Source organism: Acinonyx jubatus, chromosome A1 (assembly GCF_027475565.1).
Source record: "Acinonyx jubatus isolate Ajub_Pintada_27869175 chromosome A1, VMU_Ajub_asm_v1.0, whole genome shotgun sequence".
Classification (NCBI taxonomy): Eukaryota; Metazoa; Chordata; class Mammalia; order Carnivora; family Felidae; genus Acinonyx; species Acinonyx jubatus.
Genome location: NC_069380.1, coordinates 31,920,441 through 31,936,886, shown reverse-complemented (window position 1 = coordinate 31,936,886; position 16,446 = coordinate 31,920,441). Strand labels below are relative to the sequence as shown.

The 16,446-nt window shown below is 35.1% G+C and overlaps 1 pseudogene; it reads left to right on the top strand.

Moving 5' to 3' along the window:
- Window positions 1-14,914, top strand: part of LOC106985942 (ATP-dependent RNA helicase DDX3X-like) — a 108,520-nt pseudogene extending 93,606 nt beyond the window's left edge.
- Window positions 14,915-16,446: the final 1,532 nt, after the last annotated feature.

Genomic DNA, 16,446 nt, shown 5'->3' with positions numbered 1-16,446 from the left:
CACATTGAAAGGCATGCTAAACGGCAAGAAAAACAAATTCTGAAGAATTAAAGCAACCATCAGAATGAGACTCTGAAGTCATGAATTACTGAATTCTACACCTGAAACCAATTTTACCATATATGTTAACTAATTAGAATTTAAATAAAAACTTGAAGAAAAAAAAAACAGACTGAGATATGACCCATGTTGGAATTATCAGACAGGAGATATAATTATTTTGGTGAGGAACCAAAAGGAAAAAATAAACAGTGCAAAAGAATATGTAGATAATATATTAACAGAGACATGAAAATACTGAGAATGAATTAAAGGAAATTCTAGAAGTTAAAGATACAGGAACAAAACTGAAAAATGGCTTGAACAGGTTCCTTAATAGATTCTACACAGCTGAGGAAAGAATCAATGAACTTGAAGATAGGTCAATAGAAACTTCCCAAACTAAAACCCAAAGAGAAAATGAATTAAAAAAAAAAAAAAGGAAAAGTGCACAACATCCAAGAACTGTTCGATAATAATGATAATAACCAGGAATAACTTACACATAATTGGAAAACCAGTAGTAAAAAAAAATGGTAGAAGAAATATTTATTTATTCATTTATTCAATGTTTACTCATATTTGAGAGAGAGTGTGCATGCGGGTGTGAATGGCTAGGCACAAACTGGGAAGGGGCAGAGAGAGGGGAAGACAGGACAGGAAGCAGGCTCGAATGATGGGCTCAAACTCACAAACCCCAAGACCTAGACCTGAGCCAAAGTCGGATGTTTAACCAGCTGAGCCACCCAGGTGCCCCAGAAGAAATATTTAAAGCAATATGGCCAATTATTACTAAATTAATAATAGGTACTAATCCATAAATTCAAGAATCTCAGAGAACCACAAGCAATATTAGAAAAACAAAGACAAACTTCCCCCCCAAAAAAATAAAACTAGGCATATCATATTTAAACTCTGGGGGGAAATAGAAGAGAATATTAAAGGAAGAAAAAGAAAAAAAATAAACTCTTACATATAGAGAAATAAAGATAAGTATTTCAGCAGACTTCTCATTAAAAAAACATGCAAAAAAGCAGTATGGATTAAAATAACTGTTCAGAGATGGAAAAAAAATCTAGAAATCTATTCCAATCTATATCCAGGGAAATTATCCTTCAAAAGTGAAGGAGAAGTAAAGACTGAAAAAAAAAATGAGGGAAATCATTTTTTAGCAGACTTGTTATAAAAGAAATGTAAAAAAAAATTCTTCAGGCAGGAACAAAAAAGATATAGGTCAGAAATATAGAACTACCTAAAGAAGAGGGTTGCAAAAACCATAAATGAAAACAAAATAAAATCATTTATGTTCTTTATTCTTTGTTGATGTAAAAGACAACCACTGTTCAAAGCACTGTACCAACAATGTGTTGCGTGTGTACAACATATGAATAATTGATATAAATGGCAGCAATGTCATAAAGCATACCAGAGAGGAATGGAGGATAAATTCATAAAGGTAACTGCGAAGTTTGGTTCCTAGTTAAAAACCTATATGTGGCTTATTTCACTTAGCATAACACTCTCCAGTTCCATCCACGTTGCTACAAAGGGCCATATTTCATTCTTTCTCATTGCCAGGTAGTACTCCATTGTGTATATAAACCACAATTTCTTTATCCATTCATCAGTTGATGGACATTTAGGCTCTTTCCATAATTTGGCTATTGTTGAGAGTGCTGCTATAAACATTGGGGTACAAATGAAATAAGCCATACAGAGAAGACAGATACCATATGTTTTCACTCTTATGTGGATCCTGAGAAACTTAACAGAAACCCATGGGGGAGGAGAAGGAAAAAAAAAAAAAAGAGGTTAGAGTGGGAGACAGCCAAAGCATAAGAGACTCTTAAAAACTGAGAACTGAGGGTTGATGGCAGGTGGGAGAGAGGGGAGGGTGGGTGATGGGTATTGAAGAGGGCATCTTTTGGGATGAGCACTGGGTGTTGTATGGAAACCAATTTGACAATAAATTTCATATATTGAAAAATTAAATTAAATTAAATTAAATTAAATTAAATTAAATTAAATTAAATTAAAAACTTCAAAAAAAACAAAAACAAAAAACCTATGTGTGATTTTTCAGGCCGGAGTACAGGCAATTACAAAGGCTTTACTTGTCACATCTTACAGAGGAAAGCTGCCCTCTCCACACAGACATGGTATACTACAGTCTCTGAAGGAAGTTGAGTCAAGGTCTGAGGCCCCCTGGACAGTCATGCTCTTCACACACGTGCATTTCTACTGCCATCACCTCCATTTCTAGGTCTCTTTATCTGAGGCCTTGGACAGAGGTCTTTTTTAGGCTCCTCGGCTGATGTCTCATATGTGGGAGGAAGGGGAAGTAGAAACCATGAAGACACTTTTCCCCAACCTCAGTTCCTAGTACTTTTCCACTCCTATCCTTTCCCTCTAGCTCTCCCTGACTTCAGGGTCCATGAAAGTGCCAGAGACTTTGGGCCAACAGTGAGCCAACCCCCACATCTGCATTGCCCCTTGATTGGTGGGGGCAAATGGAGCAGGAGTGGTTCTGTGGGGGAAAATGGACTAGGAGTGGGGGATGGGCTTCCTTGGTTTCAGCCTTTTGCTTATTACCCATTGCAGCAAATGATTAAACACTTAACTCTTCCACTTTTTTGGCTTGTTCCTTTAATTGGCCAATTGACTTCAGTCAGCTCAGTCTCTCTTTCCCAACTCTGCTGAAATCCATTCAGCAACTGCACCACACATGAAGCGTTACAGTGAAATTTCATTGTGTATATATATTACTTACATATACATGTTGTGAATACTAGAAGAACCACTAAAATAGTTTTAAAAGAGGATAAATAATACACAAAGAAAAAATATAAATTACAACTAAAAAGTTGGAGAATTTGAAACTTCTTTGTTATAAAAATCAGTTAGGGTGGAGTTGACCGGAACAGTACTATCAGTTAACTTGGTCATTTTAGCATTTATAGAACACTCCGTCCAAACCCAACAGAAAACACATTCTTCTCACCCACACGTGAAACAGTTGCAGTTAGACCACATTCAGGCCATCAAACAGAAGTTGGCAAACGGATCAGAAAGCCTGAGTGCGCCCTCCTTTGGCGCTCAGGGGAAGTTCAGAGCACACCCAGCCCTCACATAGGAAACCTTCACCACAATCTCACACTGCAACCCCAGTCAATATGCTTTTCCTGCTTTTTCAAGTTATTTTCAGACCTCCTTGGGAGTCAGCCCTGTTTCATGCCTTCTTGGTGCGCATGAGATGTCATCATTCTACACACTCAAACCATTAAATACGTGTGTTTGTGTGATTTACACACATTTGAGCTAAAGGTAGAATATAATATAATAAGTACTCATAATAGGTACTCACAAATGTTATCGTAAGGAATTTAACATTTAGTTTGTCCTAAAATAAAATTCAATGAAATATTCTTGCTAGTCCTAAACTTTTCTAAAGAGAAAGAATTGTGATTTCTCTTTAGATGCATTTAATTTAGCGAAGCTTATAGATGATTTAAGAATAGATGATTCTTTCCAATTCATTGAATCTTTTCAGTACTATTGACTTGCTCATCCCATCTTAAGCCCATATATTTTTCTATACCCTCACTGTTTCCCAAATATATAAGAAAATATATCTGTGGATCTGAGTAAAAATCTTTCTCATCCAACACAAATTCCTTTAAAAACCTAATAAGAAAACAATTGGAAAAAGAGACAGGGGTTCTTCTTTACTTTCTCTCATCCTTCCTGTTTGATTTCTTTCCCTCATGACTTGGATTTATTTTGGTCTTGGTTTGTGATCACATGCTAATTTGCACAGTTCAGTTCACCCAGATGGAGCATATAGCTACCTACAGGGGTAACAGTACATTTCTTTAGATACTTCTCAAGGTCTAATGGTTTATATATCCCCAGGATCAACTTTCTTAAGCAGCAGGCAGTAAGTATCTTCACAATTGTTAAGTTATAAAAGTGTTTCCTGAACTCTGTGTCTTAACTTCATGAGGTTCCTATTTAATAGCTGTATGTCCTAATAATTCTATAATATCAGAAGAGAGCAAAAACTCACAAAGAAACACTTTCTGGAGGGGAATATACTTATGCAGAAGTTTGTAGAATGTATCACATTTATATATTAGGTACATCTTAGGTTCTGTGTGTATTCCACAATTTATTTATCTTATCACAAGCTTAGCTACTTTGGGTACTAGGTTTTGATTAATACCTTCAGGAAAGATAAAAGTTTTCTTTCACACAAACTGAATGTTTTTATGAACGTATCTAACACCCGATCCGTTTCCTCTTCTTCTTGCTTGAGGGTAAATGTAAGGCAAAAATCAGTTTGCCAGTAACTTTTAAAATTTAATTTAAAAGGAAGGGATATTCATTTAAGGAGAAATAGATTTTATAATCTGAGGCAATTTTTGCAATTAAGATACTGAAGAGTTCTGCCAGTAGAACAGGTCTATACCCTTCCAATGAAAGGGAATTGCTTTAACATGAGGAAAGCTTTAAAGTTTCACTCTGCAATTTCACTTGCTTTAATGGAAATACTTTTAACACCTCTGCTCCTATCAGCCCCTGCCTCGTGTTATAACATCCCCATCTAGATCAAAAGCAGAAAAAGAAACATTGACATTATCCAGGGTGGTCTGATTTGTATTGTGAAATCACACTTCAAAATGTCTTCTTTTATTATTCTAGCTGACACTCAATATTCTATTAGTTTCGGGTGTACAACTTAGTTATTTGACATTTGCGTACATTACAAAATGTTCACGTGATAAGTCTAGTTACTGTCACCATACACAGTTATTACAATATCATTGACTCTACTCCCTATGATGTGCTTAACATCCTTAGGATTTATTTATAACTGTAAATGTCTTTTATATTTCATTTTTATCAATAGTTGCTACCTTAACAAAAACTAGTCTAAATGCAATGAAAAAAAAAAAAAAGGAAATGTTATCTTCCTCACGTAGGTAGCTGAATTCATGTGCTGTCTTCCATTTTTTTAATCCTATTTCATACAATTACACTTTTTCCCCCTCTGGGACCTTAGAAATTTGTATTGTGATTTGCTTGCTGAATGCATTAACTAGCAGGGGGTAGAGCACCATGATATGATTCCTTGATGCTATGCTCTCTTTATGTGCTACCTCTAAGGCTTCAGTTTTCACTCAATAAGATCATCATATTCATGGGAGTAGCCAGAGTAGGTTTTTACATAAAGTGAAACTTCCCAAGAAATATCAGCTATTTTAACTCTTGGTCAGTAATTTAATGATTAAAGGAACTTGATCAAACGTGAAACTGTTTGCTCAAGATTTCACATTAAGGCAATGGAAAAGCCTGGACTAGATTCTATTTCTACTGATATGTAATGTCCATGTCTCTTTTCTGATACCTGCTACTTTGATCACTTTGTATCTGTCTGCCACTGATAATCTGCATTTATATAGTACAGGTATTTTATATACTGCAATATATGATGATTTCATTATAATGTCTTCCCCAATAGATTGCACTCTACTAAAGGAACAAGGAAAGAGAGAGAGAAAGATCATGACATTCTCTTAAAAATCTCTATTGCTTAGCACATGATTGCAAATTTCTAACATCACTCAATATTTGGTGATCTGAATGAAAGTGCTATATTAATGACATTTTTGTAATGCAGGTATTGAAATGAAATAAATGAAATAAATTAATTAAATGCCACATGTAATCAGAGTATATTAATCTAGAGTCTCACAAAAATATTATAATTTAAATCATACCATTTCTCTTCCTCCTAGTACTTAGCATTTTGTTATTTTTACTATAATAGTATCACTATAAAAAAACAATAACAAATTCTCAAAGCATCCATGCTAAAGGTCATCTTGTAGGCAACATCTCATCATAATTATTTTTTGATACTTGTATCAGAAATGAAAAAATACTCATTCTTTATTAAATTAGGCCTTAGGGAGATCTTTGGTATATTGACGTAGTGGTTATACTATTTACACTGCAGAGGTATAAGAACAACAGGGAATGATATCTTTGGCAAAACACTGTTTATTTTTAATTTTTTTAAGTTTATTTATTTATTTTAAGAGAAATAGAGAGAGACAGGGGGTCACAAGCAGGCTCTAAGCTGTCAACACAGAGCCTGATGAGGGGCTGGAACCCACAAAGCCGGGAAATCATGACCTGAGGCGAAACCAAAAAAGTTGGACACTTAGCTGACTGAGCCACCCAGGTGCCCCAAAACACTTTAAAAACAAAATGCCTAGGTTAAAGTTGTCCTATACCTCAATTTCCAGAATCATATCTAGTTAAAATCTAAACTTAGAGGTAAAGAAGTCCACTTCAGTAGAGAAGTCATTGTTTACCCGGGAGGTGAAGCCAAGAAAACTGGTTCGATTTTGGGGTGAACATATGAATTCAAGTAACTTCACTGGATTCAGTGCAAAATACGGTGGGGAGGGACAGAGTTTCATATGGAGAGTAGAAAGAAGGATTTCGGACACATAGCCAGTGCTGTAATCTAAGCCCTGTCGTGTTACATGTATTTTTCACCTCAGTATAAGAACACTTCAATTTCTCCAGATGTTCTTAAATAGAGATAATTATACATGTATTAACTCAGCTATAATTTTGGAAAAGTAAATTTTAAATGAATATCTCAGTATTACCAAAGTAAATTTATTTACAACTGGTTTTCCATTGCTTCAATATGATAGCATAATAAATTTACATTTATCCTCTTAACTTTTATAGCATTATATATATATATATATATATATATATATATATATATAATTCTTAAATTTGTGAGCATGATATTACCTATTTTAGTTGGCAGTAGCATATAGAAAGAAATGTATATGCTTCATAATAATAATAATATTTGTAATATAAAATGATAATAAGTAGTAACATTTACAATAAAACCAGTATATCATTATTATTATTTTAAAGGGCTTTAATTTTTTAATTAATTTATTTATATTGAGAGAGAGAGAGAGAGAGAGAGAGAATGCATGTGCAATTCGGGTAGGGGTAGAGAGAGAGAATCCCAAGCAGGTTCTGCACTGTCAGCATGGAGCCCAATGTGAGTCTCGAACTCATGAACCATGAGATCATGACCTGGGCTGAAAACAAGAGTCAGATTCTTAACTGACTGAGCCACCCAGGCTTCCCTTAAAGGACTTTTATAGATAGTTTTAAGTTCACAGAAAAACTGAGAGGAAGATGCAGAGATTTCCCATAAATCTCCTGTTCCTACACATGTAGAGCCTTCCCCCCATTATCAACTTCCTTCACCAAGAATGGCACATTTATTACAGTTGATAAACTGATGTTGACACATTGTAGTCACACAAAGTTCATCTATAGTTTACATTAGGGCTTGTTCTTGATGTGCATTGTATGGTTCTGGACCAATGTATAAAAATATATGTCTATCATTATAATATCATACAGGATATTTTTAGTGCCATAAAATTTCTCTGTGCTTATTCTATTCATCCCTCCTCACTCCCAAGCCTAGTTCCTCGAAAGCAGTGATCTATTTATTGCCTCCATAGTTTAGATTTTATAGAATGTCATATAGTATATAGGCTTTTAGATTAACTTCTTTCACTTGGTAATTATGCATTTACGTTTCCTCCATGACTTCTCATGGCTCGATAGCTCATTTCTTTTTAGCACTGAATGACAGAATAAAATTCCATTGTCTGTATGTACCACAGTTTATTTATCCACTCACCTACTGAAGAACATCTTGATTGGTTCTAAGTTTTGGCAATTATGAATAAAGCTGCTGAAAACATCCCTATTTTATGTGGATATAAATTCTCACCTCACATCTTTTGGATAAATGTATTTTGAAAATGGTATTTTTACATGTAGGTTTTTGTTGTTGTTGCATTTATCTTGTTTGATGTTTTCATAGCTTCCTAGATCTGTGATTTGGTGTCTGACATTAATTTGGGGAAATTCTTGGTCATTATTGTCTTAAATATTTCTTCTGATCCTTTCTTTTTTTCTTCTCCTTCTAGTATTTCTATTATCCTATTTATACCTTCTATTGTTACCCCACAGTACTTGGATATTCTCTTATTCTTTTTCAGTCTTTGTTCCCTTTGCTTTACAGTTTGGGAAGTTTCTATCGAGATATCTTTAAGACCAGAAACTCTTTCCAGTCTACTAATAAACCTATCAAAGTCAGTTTTCATTTCTGTTACAGTGATTTTTTTATCTACAAAAAATTTTTGGTTCTTTCTTAGGATGTCCATCTCTGTTTATTTTGCCCGTGTGTTCTTGGATGCTGCTATTTTATCCATGAGATCCCTTAGCATATTAGTCAGAATTGTTTTAAATTCTCCTTCTGATGATTCCAACATCCTTGTCATGTCTGCTTCTGTCTCTTCAAATTGTGTGGGTTTTTTGGTTTGTTTGGTTTCTTTTTCTTTTTTTTTTTTGCCTTTGGGTATGTCTTATAATTTTTATTTTTAGTCAGACAGGAGAGACTGGTGAGAACTGCTGTAAATAGGCCTTTAGTAATGTGGTAGTGAGGTGTGTGGGGGGTGGGGGAGCATGCCACAGTCCTGTGATCAGGTCTCAGGTTTTTAATGAGCCTATGCCTCAGAACTGTGAACATCACAAGTGTTTTCATTTTTTTCTTACCCTCCCCCCACTTCCTTGGATGGGACACATGGGCTAAAGTAGTATGAAGTTGGGTTTTTCCTTCTCCCAGGTAAATTAGGTTCTGATAATATCTCATCAGGTAAACAGTTTCTCCTAAGGGCAGGCCATGTGTGGTATATTTCAAAATAGCTCCTTTTTCCTTACCCCTGCCGGAAGCTGCAAGGGATTAGTGAGAACCTGGTGGAGCCTCTAGAGGTAAACCTCATATTGTGGGTGTCCCCCGAGGACTGGGCTCCCCATGGAGTGTTTTGTTTTGTTTTGTTTTTGCTTGAGAGAGAGGGAGCCTGCAAGTGAGCAAGTTGCAAAGAGAGTGAGAGAGGGAGAAAGAGAGAGAAAGAGAGAGAGAGAGAGAGAGGGAGAGAATCCCAAAGTGAAGCGAGGCTGGAGCTCACAGGACATGGGCTGAAACTCACAAACCATAAGACCATGACCTGAGCCAATGTCAGATGCTTAACAGCCTGAGCCACCCAGGCACCCCTCTCTGTGGAGTTTTTAAAACTGAGTTGCACACACTGAGCCTCCAGCAATTTGGCAATTACAGCTCAGGTCTCTTACCCTGACACTGGTTCCTGCAGCAGTTTCTGCTGGAGTCTGTACTCTGCTAAGTTTGTTATTCTGTGTATTTGTTTGTTGGTCAGATTCTCTTAGGGACAGTGGTTTGCCTTATGTCTTCACCTTTCTAAGGGATTCTAGAAAAGTGACAATTTTGTCAGTCTCTTCAGCTTTTTTACTTGTTGTTAGGGTGGAGTGGTACCTTCCAAGCTCCTGACATGCAGAACTGGAAACCCCAGAATTATTTATTTGCTATATGTTCATGGAAATTTTAGTAAGTGCCAGGAATCTACTACAAGGGGAGTCAACACAAATAAGACAGACAAAATTTCTGTCTTATAACAGAATTTACCAATGGACAACTGAAAAGACATTTAATATTAACTGCTTTAATTTTAGAGTTAAAAAAGGAAGTTTAAGTCATTAAAACGAGGCAAAACCTAATTTTGCCATCAATGCATACCGAAGTATCACTGAAATTTGGTATTTATATAATCTAATTGATCTCATAACAACATTGCCAGAAAAAAAATATTGTAGAATACTAAAGATACTATGAAACAAATCAAAGAAGTAAAGTAATTTTCTTATAAGCAACCTATAAGGCAAATGAGAATTCAAATCTCATAGCAGATGCTATGCTCTGAATGTTTTTAGCCCCCAAAGTTCAAATGTTGAAATCCTAACCTCTGGAGGTGATGGTATTAGTAGGTGGGACCTTTCAGAAATGCTTAAGTCATAGAGATGGAACCCTGCTGAATGGGGTTTAATGCCTTATAAAAGAGGTTTCAAAGAGATTCCTGGCCCCTTTTGCCATGTGAGGACACAAGAACACTCATTTGACCATGATGGCGCCCTGATCTCAGACTTCCAACTCCAGCAGCACTGGAAGAAATGATTATCTAGTGTGTATACACTGCCCAGTCTGTGGCATTTTGTTATTGCAGTCTGAATGGACTAAAACAGTAGATAGTAGACTTGTATAAACTTCAGTGAATTGTTTTCACAGTATATGGAAATGAAGAGAAAAGGTAAAACCCTATATTACTTTATCTTTTTTTCACAATTAAGTTTAATGAAACTGACTGAATATGATAGAGATAGAGCTGGTTGATGGATATGGCTAGGGAAGAAATTTTCTGGAATTACTTTGTTGCAGAGTTTTTCTTCGGCATTGTATATTAATAATAAACATCTAAATGATTCTCAATAGCCATTATTTAGGAAATCAGATAGTTTCCTTACTTTTATTTTTGAGTGGGAGGAAATGAGTAAAAAGCTTAATAAATCATCATTTTAAAAAATATGTACCTAGTGGCATGGCTTTCAGTCCTGGGGCTGTGAAGGAGATAATCTTAATAGTTTGGCAATACGTGGATCTCTAGAGATTTCCTCATTGACCACCTCCTGCTCATTAGTAATAAGGGGACTAGTTGCCTTATTATTCATTGGATTAGAAATGCAGGTATTTGAAGAGTATGCAGACTTTTATTGTTTCTGTTTTTCCCCCCTTTTTTCTTTTTTACAGCTAGTATGCTTGTTTGGGGATTATTTATAACTTGAGGAAGAAAAGCCTGAGGACCTAGTTTTTCATATTTCTAACTTTCAGGGAACAAACTGCTAAGTTCAAGGGACCAAACGACCACTAATTTCCCCTAATTAAATCCCACACTACACAGTTTTGGGAATGTTTGCTCTCCATTTAAATAACCATAAGGAAAAATGTTTTGATATTTAATTTGAGAGCTGAGGGTTCAGAATGTAAAGTTAAGCTAAAGTATATATTGAATGTTATGTCATTTGAACTTCTCTTCTAAAATTATATACATATAGTTTGTTAATCTTCCAATTTTAGTAGTTACAAATTAAGGTATGTAAATATTCTGATTATTTATTTTTAGTCATGCTGTGCTGAACATATATAAAATTAGAAAACATTGATTCTCTAGTATGTACCACCATGTTCACTTTGCATTAATATTTTAAAGCAAGAAAAAAAAGAAAAGGAAGAGAAACAAATCAGGAGGGAGGGGGAGGAAAGGAAGGAAGGATTTTCCTGAACTAACGTTTGATCTTCTCTATTTTCTTTCCTCAGAAATCATATATAAGGTGAAAAAGCATACATCTTTCACATACTTAAACATTTTTCACCAAGAATGCTTAAATTATCATCAAATGCAAACTTCTAAACATATGGCTTGCCCTCTCCTTAAGCCTTTTGCTGCAATTATTTCTGGGACATTTCTGAATATCTGAGAAAGAGAAGAAATTAATTTTCTGATATGCAATGGGTTTTTGTAGAGGTAGAAAATTTCACATAAGGTAGAGTTTGGAACAACTGTGTACTCAGAACAAAAAGAAGAAATCTGATGGTTATTTTCCTAGTTAATCCAGAAAACATAATCATTGTGAAACAGAAAGGCTGAATTCAAGGAATAATAGTATCAATGTGAAACATTCCTTTATTATGCATTTGTGTTAGCTGAAAGGAAAGGTTGTATCTTGTAGAGAAAAATACGTTGACCTAGGAATCAGGTATGTTGATATTCTCTCAAATCTGTCATAGATAGCAAGCTTGACATAGGCAAGTCTGTTAACGTCTTTACCTCCATTTCTTCATCTATAAAATTATGGGCCAGGTATATATTTTCATAGGTCTTTTACAGCTTGAAAATCATGTCATTCTGAAGGCTTGTATTTCATTATCACTTATCAATAGCAAAGAAACAAAAAGTACAAAAAGCATTGATTTACTTTATCTGTGCATAATCCAGAAAACATCACTAATAAAATAATTTATTTTGTATTGGGAATTGGATTATTTGCATTGTATCTTGGGACCTGAAAAATTCTATACATAGAACAGGATTATGGAAATCTATTAACCTGTGGCATTTACTCATGTTGCATTTTACATGTAATATTTAAAAGGAGGAGGGTGAAGAGTTTGCACAGCACCTGTCAACATTTAACCTTGAATATGTCAAGAAATATTAGCTATTATGTTTGTTTGAACAATATGTTCCCAAATCCATATAGTCATAGTGATTCTATCTATACATAATATTTGATACAAACCCATTTATGATCAGAATTGGAATTCAAAACAATTCCTAAAATTATAGCTTTGATTTTGTAGTATTACATCGTGCTACTTGCAAACCATTAAGTGAATTCATAATTCTTTGTTTAGTGGTCAAAAACTTAATTAAGTAAACTCCTTACTAAAGAGAAAAGTATAGACCATAAATCACACTGTAACTCAGAATAGAATAAACAAGTAAAAAAGTTCAAAATCACAGTCCTTTTGACTGAAATGTATATAGTAATGTTTAATCTAAAATGACAGCATGATTAGAGATTTATCAATTAAACAAATATGAAGAGATGATTTTTAAATAATTTAAAATTCATTCAGAAACTGTGTAAAATGTCGAAACATACCTGTATCAAATAGTTTGCTCAGCCATGCTTTATAATTATTGAATAATAATGTCTTAAAACTTTTTTTGAGTCATAATTTGCTCAAAAATACTTTTTCTCAAACATGGTTATATATCTGGAGACCTCATTTTTTGAAACAACAGTCTGCACATTTTAGAGAGCCATGGAAGAAGATTCTGAGTTCTCTGTACTCTTCAGATATGGATCCTGTGGTGGTATAAAATGAGCTCAGACTGAACCAGCAGCTTGCTAATGCATATCTGAATTTTTCTGATAATTCAGCATAGAGGAGTTACAGATGATAGCCAAGGGTGCTACTATATTCCTCCACATTTAAGGAATAGAGAAGTTACTAAAACAGTCTATGATAAAGACAGTTCATAATTTGAATAAAGGATGTGCACAACAGTTTTGAGGTCCATGGTGACTCAAGAGGAAAGTCTAGTTTCTCAGTAATTGTAGAAGTGGATAAAGGGGAAGGTTTGGTGATCACGGTCAAGGAGACTGATAGCACTGGCAGCCATGATTACGGAAGTGGCTCTGACAAACTTGAATATGGTGGAAACAGTTGATGGTATGACAAATCAGATGAAGATGATTGATCAAAACCCCTCCCATTAAGTGAATGCTTGGAACAGAAACCATTCTCTGGAGATAAGACTGGAATTAACTTTGAGAAATATGACATTCCAATTGAGGCAACACGCAACATAATGAAAGTTTCAGTGATGTTGAGAGGGGAGAAATCATCCTGAGAAACAGTTTATTTGTTATACTCCCCTGACTTCAGTGCAGAGGGATGCTATTCTTACTATCAAAGAGAAAAGATATTTGATGGCTTGTACCCAAACAGGGTCTGTAGAAACTGCAGTATTTCTCTTGCCCATCTTGAGTCTGATATATTCCAATGGTCCAGGGGGGACTTTGAGGACCAGAAAAGAAAAGAGAAGGTTTGGGAGCTGCAAAAAAATATCCAGTTTTCTTTGTATTAGCACTAATGAGAGAATTGGCAGTACTGACCTATGAGAAAGCTATATCTAGGGTTTTTCATACCAATCTAGGGTTTTTCTTTGGATTATTTCTGGTGGTGCCAATATTGGTCAGCAGATTTAAGACTTAGAACATGGATGCTACTTGTTAGTACCATTTAAGAGGCCTTGTAGATATGATGGAAAGAGGAAATATTGGATTAGACTTCTGACAATACTTGGTATTGGATAAAGCTGATAGTATGTTCGCTATGGAGTTTGAAGCTCAAATATGTAAAATACTTGAAAAAATAGCATGGTATCAAAGGGAGATCACCATTCCATGATGTTTAGTGCTACTTTCCCTAGGGAAATAATGATGCTTGCTCATGATTTCTTTGATGAATATATCTTTCTGGCTGTGGGAAGATTGGTTCTAATTCTGAGAATATCCCACAGAAGGAGTCAGACAAATGGTAGTTTCGGCTTGACTTTCAAAAGGCAAGGATTCGCTGACCCTTAGCGTTTGCAGAGACCAAAAAGGGTGCAGATTCTCTGGAGGATTTTTTTTATACAAAAAAGGATACGCTTACACCAGTATCCATGAAGAACAGCCTTATAGACACAGAGAAGAGGCCTTCACCTGTTCCTTTCTGGAAAAAGTCCAATTCTAGTGGCTATATCAATAGCATCAAGAAGATTGGGTGTTTCAAATATGAAACAACTTGTCAATTTTGACTCGCCAATGATATTGAAGAAACGTACATCACATTGGCTTTGCAGAATGTATAGGAAAACTGCTACCTTGTTCTCTTAAGAGAAGCATAAATATTACCAAGGGTTTGTTGGATCTTCTTGCAGGGACTAAACAAGTACTGCCATCTTGGTTAGAAATACGCATATGAACACCACTGCAAGGGTAGCAGTTGTGTGCATTCCAGGAGTCATAGATTCAGTAGACAATTTGGTGCCAGAGACTATCAACATAGTACTGGCACTAGCAATTCCAGCTTCTGTAGCAACTATGTGTGGGAGCACTTGCCACAGTGGTAGCAACTCTACGGCAGCAGAGACTTTGCTAGAGATGGTTATGGAGGCTTTTACAGTAGTAAGGATTTAGAGGAAATTACAACTCCCAAGGGGTGTACTCAGGAGTTGCCATGAGACAACTGAATCTGCTTGGCAGTGGGTCACTCCGTCCAACAAACTAATAGGGAAACCACATGTAATGTAGCCCGACAATACCTGTATAGCCTCAAGAACTCACAAGTTACCAACTGTGATATTCCACTGATTTATTTAAAAGAACTTAAGGTCATAAGAAGAGATGAAAGGAGTAATCAGCCCTCTTCAGAGATACTTTCAAGACGTCAGTTCCTATACTTTAGAGTAACTGCCCTCCTGCCCACCCCATCCCAAACTACATTTATAATTTTATAACAGGATCATTTGTTTGTTAATGTACTGTGCCTTTAACTTTACACAAATTTTTGTTTTGATGTACTGTTGACTTGATAGTACTCAAGATATTACTTGTTTTGACAAAACAAACTGATGGAACATAAGCTAAAGCTAAAAAAAAATCTGTGCATTTTAAAACAAGCACACATTTACAAACAAAACTCGATTCCCTATTTAAGTATTTAAGGAGTAGATGGACTTTATTACAGTAAACCTCTCTCTAAAGGCTATTTGACTTCCCAAATATGTCATTACAGAGAACAGCAGATATATGTTTTCCAGATTAAAATATTGTAATGGCAATGCCATCCTTTCTCCTTAATATAAGAATGTGTTTTGCTTTATGATTGCAAGGAGACCTGATTCTAATGAAGCAAATGTCAGACATAAGGGGATGTGGAAAATTACTAGAGAGACTCAGTGAGCCTTGATGAATCTATCTAGTACAGGAAAATTAAACAGAACCTGATTACTGTTTGCTAAGACCGGACTCATCTGTGCACACATTTAATTTATGGTTTTAATTTACCTTTAATGTAAAATATAACTTCCAAAGTTTTAATATATCACTTGTCCTTAATAAATCTGTCATGAATGTGAGTTCGTCTTATATAATTTTTACAGGCAATCTTGGAGTCTAAGAAAAATTTAACTAAATCACAGATTTTAATGTTTGCTATATATAAAAAATATGCCTGCAATAATACTTCAGTATTTAGTGGTGATATTTGCAGTGAATGGAAAAAAAATCCAGAGATTAAAAAAAAACGAAACTCCATCCTTTAGAATTTTCTATATTAGCATATTTTAGTACGGTAGGACATACGACTCTTGAAATGGCTAATCTTCTGGATATTCATTTTCAAGTGATTGGTGTTTACAGAAAAGAGCTCAAGGAGCATAATCTAGGAGGATGAAAAGAAATGAGATGCTATTGTGAGACTCAAGGACAGAAGTTAAAAACTCTTAATCATGAGCTAAAGGTTCACCAATGTCTGCTTATTCTGATCACATATGCCATATTAACCACATTTGAGCTATTAATGATTTTCAAAAATCTTTCCTTAAGGATGGCACTTCAAAAATATTTTAGTGGAAGTTAAGGGAAAAAAAGTAAATAGAGAGAGAGAAAAACAAAAAGAAAGCCTTGTGCACAGTGATCAGTATGCTTTTCTGGCTTATCATGCTTCTGTGTCATGGATAAGGTTAGATATGTAATTTTTTTTACTCAGTTTTTATTTTTATTTATTGGTCAAGAATGTCGGGAATATATACCACACCA